Source organism: Urocampus carinirostris, chromosome 2 (genome assembly GCF_059441175.1).
Source record: "Urocampus carinirostris isolate Australia breed hairy pipefish chromosome 2, RoL_Ucar_1.0, whole genome shotgun sequence".
NCBI classification, from domain to species: Eukaryota; Metazoa; Chordata; class Actinopteri; order Syngnathiformes; family Syngnathidae; genus Urocampus; species Urocampus carinirostris.
Window position 1 is genome coordinate 62733172 of NC_142350.1, and position 12826 is coordinate 62745997.

General features: G+C 38.9%; 1 protein-coding gene across 1 annotated transcript in view; it reads left to right on the forward strand.

Moving 5' to 3' along the window:
* agmo (alkylglycerol monooxygenase) overlaps positions 1-12826 on the forward strand; it is a 70714-nt gene that overhangs the window by 1438 nt on the left and 56450 nt on the right. The gene's annotated exons all lie outside the window — the stretch shown is intronic.

Here is a 12826-nt window from a genome sequence, read left to right on the forward strand (position 1 = left end):
GTTGACAGAAAACTATTCAATTTTGGTATTAATTTTCAGGTTACCATTTATTACTAAACACATTAAGAACTCACATTAGATTATTTTCTTTGCTGTATTGTACAATAATTCATTCTTTTTTTTTTTTTACTCAACCTTGCAAAGGGTGTAGAATCCATCCACCCATTATCTGCAACGCTTATCCTCAGTAGGGTCGCAGGGGTGCTGGAGCCCATCCCAGCTATCTTCGGGCAGTGGGCAGGGGACACCCTGAACTGGTTGCCAGCCAGTTGCAGGACACACAGGGACAGACAATTTGCTCGCTCATTTACACCAAGGTACAATTTGGGCCGGCCACTTTCAATCACTGGAATGCATGTTTGTGGGAGGAAACCCACGCAAGCAAGGGGAGAACATGCAAGCTCCACGCAGGAGGTTCATTCTCCTGACCTCAGAACTGTGCCGCACAAGCGCTAACCACTGCGCCGCCGTGCTGCCCAGGGTGTAGAATTTCTTAAATAAAAAAACATTGTGCTTATGAGTGTAAATGATAATAATTGTATATGACCTTATTAGGTTGAGGGAGCAGAATGGTTCAGAGTGGTACTCTCCAGACTCTGAGGTTTCGAGCCCTATGTTGAAGTTCCTTTGAGCAAGTTGCTCTTGATTCTGCATAATCAGTCGAGGAATGAAGAGCGTATCCTTCAAACATAACTGTGCATGTGTTACTATTTTAGTTATACACAACCTGCGACTGGCTGGGATGGGCTCCAGCACCCCCGCGACCCTACTGAGGATAAGCGGTACAGATAATGGATGGATGGATGGATGGATGGACATCCGGAGTAAAAACTTTTTTTTAGATTATTATACTTCTCATATTCTGTGATAGGATGAAGACCCATTTATTTTTAAGCGTTAGCCTATGTGTCGCCCTTTTGCCGACGTAATTGTTGCTGGAAAGTTCGCCAATGCAACTATAAATGGGTCTTTGAGGTTGGGTAATCCTAAAAATATGGTTCACGGTTCTGGGATCCCTTAGCGGCATGGGTGGTCGGGACACCAATGAGGAGGCAACTCTGGACAGCCTATTCCACGGTTGACGGCCCTTGGCCTGTTCTTGGGTACTGGCAAAGCTGGCACCAGTCCATTCTTTAATATTGTCGGCCTAGTTCTTTTTCAGTCTTCCTGTCCTCCTGCCCCCTTGGACTGTGCCCTGAAGAAAAAACTTGGCCAGTCCTGATGATCTTGTGACGTGACCATAGCACTGAAGTTTCCGTCTGTGCACAGTTGACAACCGTTCTTCGTAGGGTCCAATGTGCCGTTTCTTCTTTCACATGAGCTAAGTAGCTGATACCTAGACGTTTCCTGTCACATCTCATTTCCATGGCCTGGATTTTCTTTTCCAGTTTTGCTGTGAGAGTCCATGTCTCGCAAGCGTAGAGAAGGATGGTAGTAACCAGCACTTGCATGAGTCTGATCTTTGATTTCACTGTTATGTTCCTGTCCCTCCAGATGGGTTTAAGGCAAGTACAGCTATGGTTTGAGCTATCCTGGCCATGCTTTCTGGTTCTGACCCTTCCTCTAATATGACAGCTCCAAGATATTTAAATTTGGTGACAGGTTCTAGCTTTCCTTGGTTGATGTTGACGTTTGTGGTGATACCAATGGGATTGTTGGTCATCCCTTTTGTTTTGTCTGTGCTGATTTCCGTCCCATACTGGGTTGATGCTTTGCGAGTTCCTGTTCGTCTCCTTCCAATCCGGCAATATCATTAGCAAACTGAAGTTAGTGATGTTGTGTCCCCCAATACTGCCTGTACCTTCATGTTGCTCCAGAGCTTCGGACATAATCCTCTTCTTTATGTTTACATGTGTCATATTTAGAGGCTTTGATAACGCTCTACCTCAAGTCACCTTTTTTGGACCGCGATCAAAATGCAATACTTTCCTGTCACTGAGGTTATTTCATAAACTCGTTATACAACCGTGGTATTCTACTTGGCTAGTTCTAAATATTTATTTTTGTTCCTGGTCTAAGTAGATGTGTGCGCAATTGGTGTTAGTTGTACATAACGCTGCTGTTTGATGCTCCTTTGGAACAGTCAAATCGCAACACTTAAAATCCAAAACGGAAGGAAAGAATTTGACATGGTTAATTTGATACATTTTAGATTATAAAATTGGAAAGTTCCAACATTTACACACTGCTAAAACCGTCAATGATCATTTAACCACCCCTTTCAAGACATACTGGCATTAAAATTCACTAAGCCATTTGAATTAAATAGGAAACAAGAAATGGAAGAGAACTGTTGTTCGCCTTAAAGACCCAGGGTGTAATATTTGGCCACTAGGTGGCACTCTATTGTTTGTTGCAAGCGAGGGCCCGTGCCAAAGGTCACAATGAGGCGGCTGGATGCCGAACAAACATGGGGTTGACCTAAGTGTGGGTTCCACTGTGTAAAAGAAATACAAATTTCATGACCTGTGATTAAAAAAAACAATAACTTAACATTGATATGATAGGTAATGTATTTTGCCTATGATTCAAATCAATGTTTTTTTTTTTTTTTTTACTGAAGGATTTTTTTTGGTACCACCAGGCACTCAATATTACACACTGCCCCTTTAACGTTTTCTTTACCAACTGCAAAATAGGGGTGGGCAATTCTAGTATCTTTGGTGTCGATCCATTCCAAGTAAATACAGGGTAGTATCGATTGATACTGATTCAATACTATTCGTTTTTGATAATTGAATGGTGTTAGTTTGTAATTACAATAAACACAGCACACATATTTTATGCATTTTTTTATTAGATAACATAAGTATAAACCTTAACAGTATAAAAAATAAAGAAATATTGCTTTTACAACTGTTTCAGAACAAAAGCCAAGAGAATCACACATTAACAAAAACAGCAATGTCATAAAAATACAAATACTGACGATGCCAACCAGACAACTTAATATCTTCCATTACACAATATTTGAAAATGAAGTCAGTAATGCAAATAAAGTATGAATTGTCTCTCATTGGGTGTATTGTTCTAGTGACAACAAATTTAAAGGTTTTTGTCCAGGAACAGTAACATGTTCACATGTTCCGCTGCCACCCCTTGCTCTTAGCAAGGTGAGAATTTTTCATGTGTTTATGCAAGTTTGTGGTGTTGCCACTGCAGCAGACCACACAAATTACACATGGCAGTGTCCTTTTCTGTTGTTGAAAAAAAAGGTCTGCACCGCGCTGTGGTTCCTGTTAGCTTCTGTCATTTTTGAATTATATTAGGGATGGGCGCATAATTTTGGCCTGGCAGGTAGCAGTTCAAGTAAATAGAGGTGTTGTCAGACATACACTTAGAACTTGGCCGAGGGTTCTGGGCGAGAAGGAGAAGGGCTGCACTATCACCATCTAGAAGCTGAGGTTTAAGGAAATATGTGGAGGTGCAAAGTATGGAACCCAAGTCAATAGGATCGATCCGCTCTAAGCACTCGCTTAGTATCGATAATGATGACATTTGGATCGATCTGCCCACCCCTACTCCAAAATAGAATGGATTCAAAGTCGGCAGCATATCACATGACTGACACAACGGCTGTTATAATAAGAGTCATGCTCTTCGAAAGCCACATCTCCTCTTGAAAGCAAGAGGCTTCCTTTGGCCTTTTGGTGAAATACAGATATGTGAAACTTAAGTAACAGTGGGACCCAATTTTTCACTTGAGAATGTGGTAAGAAGAGGGGCAAGGATAGGGATAAAAGATAATTCATGCCAATGTTTCATTTCAAAGAGTCAGCTTTTCCTCGCTTGCCCTCAACCTCACAGCCATCAGTTCATCTCCGGGATCGATGGCGTCCTCCGCATGCAGTCCTACATTACTGCGATCGGCCCAGATAGGAAGAACCTCTCGGCGTGATAAACGATTGGGCCTGCAGTTCGTCTCAGTTTAATGCCCCGTAATTCACAAGCTGCGGTGCCTCAACAGTAGAACCTTTGTGAGTAGGAGCAACCATAAGAAAAAAATGGCTTCAAACCTTAGGCAAACCTCAACCACGAGTGTAGCTTATGATTTTACACAACTCATGCAAATCCTGCCTGAACCTGTTTTGACCCTCTTGAGTTTTGATCAAACACAGTTTCACACAAAACTCAATTTCAATCATCATTTAATGTCTTTGAACTGTGTTATATATGCAATTAAATATTTTTTTACATTTTTTTTTATAACGTTAACAAACATTTAAAATTTTAAGTGAAATCAGATTTATATTGTTGAATACTCTAAGAAGGAATCTGCAAAAAATGATGAATTATGATTTATTAATTTGATGTGTTTGAATGAAAATTTTGAATTTGTATTTCAAGTGGCATAAAACTTAAGGCCCATGGCTATTAGGCCTTTTTTATTATAGAAGCCTATACTGATACATTCTCAAACTGCATTTGATGTTTAAAAAATGATAGCATCTTCCTTGAACTTTATATATAAATCCTAAACAAAAAACAGGTTTGTTTATTGCAATTCTTTTTTTACTTAATTTTCTTTCTTTCCTTCTCTCTATCCTTCCCTCTTTCTCTGTCTATTTCTGCTATTCTCTTTCTTTCTCTCTTCCTGTCTCTGTATCTTTCTTTCTCTTTGTCTCTGTCTCTCTCTTTCTGTCTCTGTATCTGTCTCTTTCTCTGTCTCTGTATCTGTCTCTCTTTCTCTGTCTCTGTCTCTTTCTCTGTCTCTTTCTCTGTCTCTCTCCCTCTCCCTTTCTCTCTCTCTCTCTCTCTCTCTTTCTCTCTCTCTCTCTCTCTCTCCCCCTGGTTTTAATTTTTCTCATGTTGAAAATAATCTTTCACTAATTAATTCTTTCGTTGGTTCTAAATTTGAACACTTTTCAAACAGGCTAAAATGGTTCATTGAAATGTATGGAGAATATTTTGGGTTATATGTTTTTTTTTTCTTTTGTTTGTTTTGGAATACACACTCACTTTTTCTCAGCTCTAACCAAGCATGTAAGTGACAAATGTTGTTGAACACGTGCAGCCGTGATGACAATAATTTAAACACAATACCAACATCAAATTTACAATGTATTTGTTTTATGTCCTTCAAAGTCTGATTTATCATCAGATACACCAGTTGTGTTCCTCGTTGTGCTTTTTTGCATTTACTCACACTTTTTCTGGGTTGCATTTATTTCTCCATTCACTAACATTTATCTCTGGTACAGTGAATAAAAATAGCGTAATAATGAGAAACAATTAATTATCATCGATATCACTGGTGATCTGGTGTTAGGATTCAGTGCTCTCACCATCACAACCCGGGTTTGATTCCCGTTGCATCCAATGTTTTGCGCTCATGGTCTGCGATGTTTTTCCACTGATCAGTCATTGCACAAACACGGGTATATACTACCGTAAAACTTTGTGTGTAATGCGGTCCCTTTAAATATTTTTTTTTTAGGTTAAGAAAAATGCGCATTATGCATGAATAAATACACTAGTTGCCAGCCAATTGAAAACCCCACAGAGTATTGCAACTGTTTACACCTACATTCATAACTAGACACATTATAGACTTGTAAATCAACCTGAAAAGCATCTTTTTGGAACGTGGGAAAAGACTTAAGTGGCCGGTGGAGACACACTCACTCACATAGAGAACATGCAAACTACACGTAGGGATATGAGCTGGAATTGAACCCTGTATGGTTAGACACTCTCCGCCATATATGGCATTTCTAAAGAATTTTACCTGCATTTTTTTACGGTTATTTAGTACCAAAAACCTATTCATTTACAGTTCTTGTTCATTCATTCAGTAACTTAGTGATTGAAATAATTACAACTAGATGATACCCTGAGAAGAGAATCTTTAATGTTAAGATGTAATGTAAGTCATTCGAGATCATATTTGATACCAGACATAGTTTGCAAGTTGAAGTTTGCATTCCTTGCAAATAATCCAAAGATCTAACTAACGTATTTGCACTTTAGTGTAGTTCGAATCCTGGAATCACACATGTGTGCACAGATTTTTTTAAAACATACAGGTACAGCTACTTTTGCTTTTGTCAAACATTTATGTATTCACTCACAGTAGGTGTGAATGGTTGGTTATTTTATCACCTGGTGCAAAAAATTGGTGAACTATTCAGTCCACTGCCACTTGCTTCGAGAAGGCGTGGAAATTATCCCTAACGGGAAACTTTCTTAAGGAGAAGCTGTTGGGCAAACAAATGAGTAAAATGTTGATTTTTGTCCTTGCAGCAAGCGTGGATTCAAATAACTGTTCGTGAGACTTTAGTTGAATGTTTATTTTGTAAGAAATAATTTTATGTGTTAAATTAATACATTTTAGCGATAACGTTACATTATAACAATGTTGTGTTTGAACTGGACCATTTTAAAATATCACAAAAATGTGGCTAAAAGGCTCACCTGTTGCTTTAGCACCCACTTACAGACGGTGAGTACTGTCCCAAGTAGAATAATTAGGATTTTCTTAAAAGGATGCACACTTTCTAGAAATACAATATACTTGTTTGATTTAGTTGTTTCTTCTTAACGCTTTCATGGTTCAATATATATATATATATATTTTTCCCCAATCTGCGCCCTGTCCTTAAAAACCACCCTAAATCTTGACTAGTGGCATTCAACAACAGGCTAAGTGAATATTATAATTATGCTGTTTGTAAATTGGCCTCACGCCCTGTCGTCAAAATAATTTGTTGCTTCTCCAAAAGCAATTAGTGGCTCAACAATGTTTTGTTCGTGTCTCCTACATTAGTTTACTCTCGGGAAAAGAAAAGAAAAAAGAAAATATAAAGAACAGTTTTGGTAGTGGATGTCTATAGATTTACAGCCTTTTTGCGGTCGTGAAAGCAGGGATAAAAGTGTCTTGTCAGCCGCCATGTTTTATGTCAAGCGTGACCTCGGCGAGACGTAAGAATGAAGGGAAAAGCGGCCACATATGGTCCGCAAATGTTCCACGCGAGGAACCAAATTATCCCCGACAAAAAAGCGGCACGTAAAGGCTACAAAAGTGCAGACGCCGTCGAATGGACTCGCTACGGACAGACATTTATTTCATATCCTCGATATAGACGAACAATTCAGCGCACTAGAGAACGATTGTGTCATATGGTGCTTGTATTGTGTTTTTTTTACTCGTGATACTTTCAGACTGCTAGCATGAAGTAAAAGTTGCCTTTAGGTATTTTTTCAGTGTCTGAAACCAAGCTTTCTTTAAATTTTCGAATTGAAGATTTAACTCTGAAAGCAGCGTAAAACATGTACTGTATCCTGCCTGGTTTTGGTGCGTTTCTTTTTAGCTTGAATACTCGGTTCTACTCTGTTTTTGCTTGTAGTTTCTCATGATTCCCGTTTTGTTGTCCTTTAGTAACCTTAAAGTTGGATAATGATTATTTAATGTAATTATTTTTTATATTGGCAGCCTCCCTTGAAAGACAGCCAAAGCCCGCTAGGCTAGGAGTTACCTAGAAAAGCATATTTGTTTAGCGCGTGGTAGCCTCGCAGCTATGATCATGTGTGGCTGTTTGCTAAAGGCACACTGGTTTAAAATATCTGTCTGATCAAAACTATCAAAAGACAATATTGCTATTGACTGCTCCCCAGCACCATGGTTAGATGTGCTTCAACTAATGCCCATCTGTAAACATTAGCCAGACACAAGGAGAGTAGCGCATTACTTTGTTTTCTCAGTAACGAGTACTTTAACATGGTATCGATAACAATTTCTAACTCAAACGTCGTTACAGCACGGTGCGTTACTTCGCTGCTCACTAATTTCAAGTGCAGTTGTATACAGTTTTTGTTTTAGATTTTCTTGACTTGGGTTCTAAAACAGTTGTTGCAGTTGTAATTTTTTTACTGTCCGATATTTTACATCGATTTTACATTGTACTGTTTACTTTATTTACACGTTGATTTACATTGTATTGCGCAAATGGTCGGTATTTCTCTTGTCATGTGGACTTTGTTACAGTTATAAGTGCAAAAGTCCCAGTTCTAAGTACAATATCTTGGTTGTCTGTAGTTTTTATTTTAGGTGAATGCTTGATATTTTCCCATTTATACATTTTTATCTTGTATATTTTTGCCCACTGGACTGTAACTGGAATTTAGTTGTAGCAATACAATAATAATAAAGCTGATTCTGATTCCGATTCAATGCCATCTATTCATTACCTGTTCCTTTTTTGCTCAAAATACGTTGATGAACCCTAAGTCCGCCAGCACCACTAATCACGTCAAAGTGGAGTTGGCATGTTTATATGGCTCTACAAAGTACAACTCACCTCAGTTACAGGGTCCCTGTCTTTTGTCATTAACATAAAATGCCAATGAAATTTTCTTTGCAGCCTCAGTTTAGTGTTTTACAAAGGGAGTTCAAAACGGGCTATAATAAAGTCATATATACAAAAAGGAAAGATTCACGATATGTACATCAAGGTGCGACTGAATACTAAGGTGTGTTGTGCTGAGGCCTATACGTTATTGTCTTTCAGTTGGAGGAGTGGTGAGGAGACGTATTGACTTTACAGCTCTCGGAACAAAACTGTCTCTCGGTCTGTTAATGATGTCCCTTTACTGCTTTCCTAAAGAAAGTGGTACAAAACACTCCGTGGCCCGGGTGGCTGAGATCAGTGGCGATGGCCTTTGCTCTCCTCTTGACTTGGCCCACATATATGGATTCTGAGTCAGTGACAGGGTGGCCCACGATGACTTCCTAACCGACCGCGCCAGTTGTTTTCTCTCCTGTGCAGTGCTGCTGCCATGTTGACCTTCCTAAGTGCACAAAGACCTCCTTGGTCTTGTTAGTATTTACCACCAAGTTTTTGCAGAGCACCGACGTGAGAGCATATAAGTATATATAGTTGTATCCACTTGCTGCATTGGGTCTCGTTGTTGCCTGAGATGAGACCCACCAGTGTACTGACTGTATTCAAGCATAGAGTACAAACATTTATCCCCACTGATATTCTCCCTATCAAAAATACTTGGCCTTCTTTACAACTATAAAGTGTAATACAGATCAGAGGGTCAACTTAAACGCACAAATTTGGGTCGTGTGTCTGTCCCCAGTAGCAAATTTTAGGCAGCGCATGGGGAGGCAGCGGGTATGTACAGGAACAACAAACCAACGGGAAATCAATGGGGCAAACGTAAGCACAGAATTGACTATAAACGTGTTGTAATGTTTGATGTAATGTTGTAATGGTTATGATTTATATTGTTTGTTTTAAAGATCTTAATGGCCTTACCCCTAACCGTGTAACAGTTTGCAATCCTGGTAGAGCTCTGTGGTCCAAAGATCAACTTCTGCTGGTAATGCCCCGGTTAAAATAAAAATATCCGCCCCCAGCCTCTGGAATCAGCTTCCCATCAAGGTGCGTCTCGTTTCTTACCTGGGCATCTTTAAATCCAGCCTAAATCCCACTTCTCCAGAATGACTTTTAATACCCTGTAGTAGGATGGTACTTTTATTGTCATCTCATCTCATCAGCCGTACCGCTTATCCTCATTAGGGTCGCGGGGGGGCTGGAGCCCATCCCAGCCATCTCCGGGCAGTGGGCAGGGGACACCCTGAACTGGTTGCCAGCCAATCGCAAGGCACACAGGGACAGACAACTCATTCGATCATTCACACCTAGGGACAATTTGGACCAGCCAATTCAGCCTGAAATGCATGTTTTTGGAACGTGGGAGGAAACCGGAGTGCCCGGAGGAAACCCACGCAAGCACGGGGAGAACATACAAACTCCGCACAGGAAGTCCGGAGCTGGATTTGTGTATTTTATTTTATTAAATCCTGCTATATTCTGTTGTCCTTTGGTACACCAAAAGTCAAGTCAAGTTTATTTGTATACTTAATCACAATAAGTCTCAAAGGGCTGTAGGGTTGTTGTAAAAGGCTGTATAAATTAAGTACATTTATTTGTAAAATTATTTTGTAATACTCCAGGCCTGGAAAAAAGAACTTTGATCGTACTCCGCCATGGAGGATGAAGCCCATAGACTAAATTGATATGGAGTGTCTCTGCTAATTGTTAATTTGAAAGATCTCAAGATTACACAAGACAAGAAACATGAAGGGTTCACCTCTTCTGCAGCATGGTGTACCCATTTTATTCTGTTTTTTATTATGTGGCTATTTCAGGTGTTTGGATTAAATACGAGAATATAGACTAGTAATCAGTAATTAGCCCTACTTTTAGGTGTCAATAACGGAATTCAATATTAAATGAAGTAACTAGTAACAGAAACTATTTACTTTTTTTTTCTTCAGTAAAACGCCCAACACAGACGACATACAGGGTTGGGTAGGGTTACTTTAACTGGATTACTTTTGGATTACTCCAATACCAAATACCAAATATGCTAATAAAAGACAAAAGAAAGTAAATATGAATAAAATTATGACTCACAACACATGGTAAGGTTTCTCTCCTGGCTTTGATCTCTTTGATCTCCGGCAAAACTAACATAAAATGCGACAGAAACAAAATGAAAATAAATCCAAACAGCTTGCCAACATCAATTTTGCCGTTCCATGTATTCCGTTACTCCCCAAGCCTGCACAAAATTTAGTCATTTTATTCTTATTTAGTTTTTTTTGTCTTTTATTAGCATATTTGGTATTGGAGTAATTGAAAGTAATCTAGTTAAAGTAACCCTACCCAACCCTGACGACATCTACAGAACACCAGCAAATATATTCAAAATGTAAAGCACTACACGAGTAAGAATATTGACAACAAACTCAAACCACAGAGCTGAGGAAAAAGTCAGTTGTGTCCTCATTGCTACTTTTTACAATAGAAACACCAAACAATCGTAAACTCAAATTAACTGGCCGGAGGGGAAAACGGGACTTTTGACTCGGACGTGTCCGTAGCAGTCTGCGACCAGATGTTGGAATTTTTGCGCCAGTTGACGACTCCCTGGCGTTGTGCTGCACAGACGTGCAACCTCGTGCTCACACACATGAGCACACACGTGTTGCTGCTGTGGCTCAGCGCTTGGCAGATGAAATTGAGCAATAGTAATTAGTTCCATGTTTGACAGTGCCATTAAGACATTATGACATGGTTTCCATAAAGCTGGCGTGGATCTCAGAATTTGTTCCATTTCGCAATTTACGTCTTTCTGCATCATGTATAAAAATGTTTTTATTTTTGTGCTACGTGGAAGACCTTCAATGAGTTATTCGGGATTGAATTTCAAATCTCAGAATATGGATAAAATAAAGCAATCAACTTGTGAAGCTATGTGACTAGAGTAAAAACCTAATTTCTAATATTTATAAAATGCATATGCACTTTACAGTGCCGTCAAAAAATATTTATCCCCTTCCTGATTTCTGTGTTTTTTGCATATTTATCAATCACAACGTTTTCAGATGATCAAACTAATGTTAATAACACACAGAGACAACCTAAGGAAATACAAAATGCATTTTTGAAATGTTGATTCCATTAACTAAGGCACAAAAAATCAGGAGCAGGACAACTTGCTGTGGTTGACGGAATACTGAATTATTTCTGGTGTTTACCAAGAGATCCTGAAAGAGAATGTCCAACAATCAGTTGGTGCCCTCAAACTAAAGGGCTCTTGGATCATGCAGCAGGACAACAATCTGAAAAACAACAAGTCCACCTCTAAATGGCTCAAAAAACCCAAAATGATGATTCTCGAGTAGCCAAGTCAAAGTCCGGATTTGAATCCAATTATAATGCTTGGTGTGACCTTAAACAGGCAGTAGATGCTAGAAAACCTTCCAATATGGCAGATTTGAAACAATTTTGCAAAGAAGAGTGGGTCAAAGTTCCTCCACATTACCAATGATCGTAAATGTTTGAATTCTGTTATCGCAGTCAAAGGTGGCTCAACTCACTATGAAGTTCATATAGTGCCAGATGATAGGTCTTGATTTTTTTGTGCTTTAATAAATGGAATCAAAATAGCAAACGTGCATTTTGTATTCCCTTCTTTATTGTGTGATATTAAAACTAGTTTGTTGGTCCTAAACCTTTTATGGGTGATAAATATGCACAAAACACAGAAATCGGGAGGGAGCAATTACTTTTTCACTGCATTTTATGTGCTAAAATACCGTGAATGGACATGAGAGGTGTGCACAAACAGTTTTGGTGCGTTCATTTGGTTTGTGTAATCTTGAAAGTTTGCAAACCAACTTAGTCGAGATACCCGATATCCATTTTGTGTTTTGTCTTCAAACCACTGGAAGATTTATTTTTCAATTTCTGGGTTATGTCCAAGGGGTGTTTTTTTCCCATGATGTATTGTAAACATACATAATTTACAAATATAAAGACCAAAATTCAGCACTCTTTTACTATAAATTCTGTGCTCATATTTCCCCCATTTATTTAGTTGTTCCTGTATAAGCCCCACTGCCTAACATTCACTACTGGTGATACACAACCAAATATGTGTATTTAAACTGACGCCCCAATCTCAGTACTTTATTTCATAGTTGTAAATACATTTTAGATGTGAGTACATATGAAAAGGGGGAAATCAGTATATCAGTTGGGAGAGATTACGCTTTTTTTTGTACTCTGTGCTTGAAACAGCGCCACGTAACTGTATTCAGTCTTAGTTTGTAGGTATTTATAAACATGCCCACCCTCTGCAATTGGTATATTCAGCGTTGTGTTGCTAGTCGATTTTGGGTAGTACGGAACTTCATGAATCGTCAAAGAATAGTAGACATTGTTATTCATGGTCTGTTTTTAAAAAGAAGAGGTGTAGCACATCATGTTGTTCTAACATTTTATTAACGCGTTACGAAGAAAAGTAA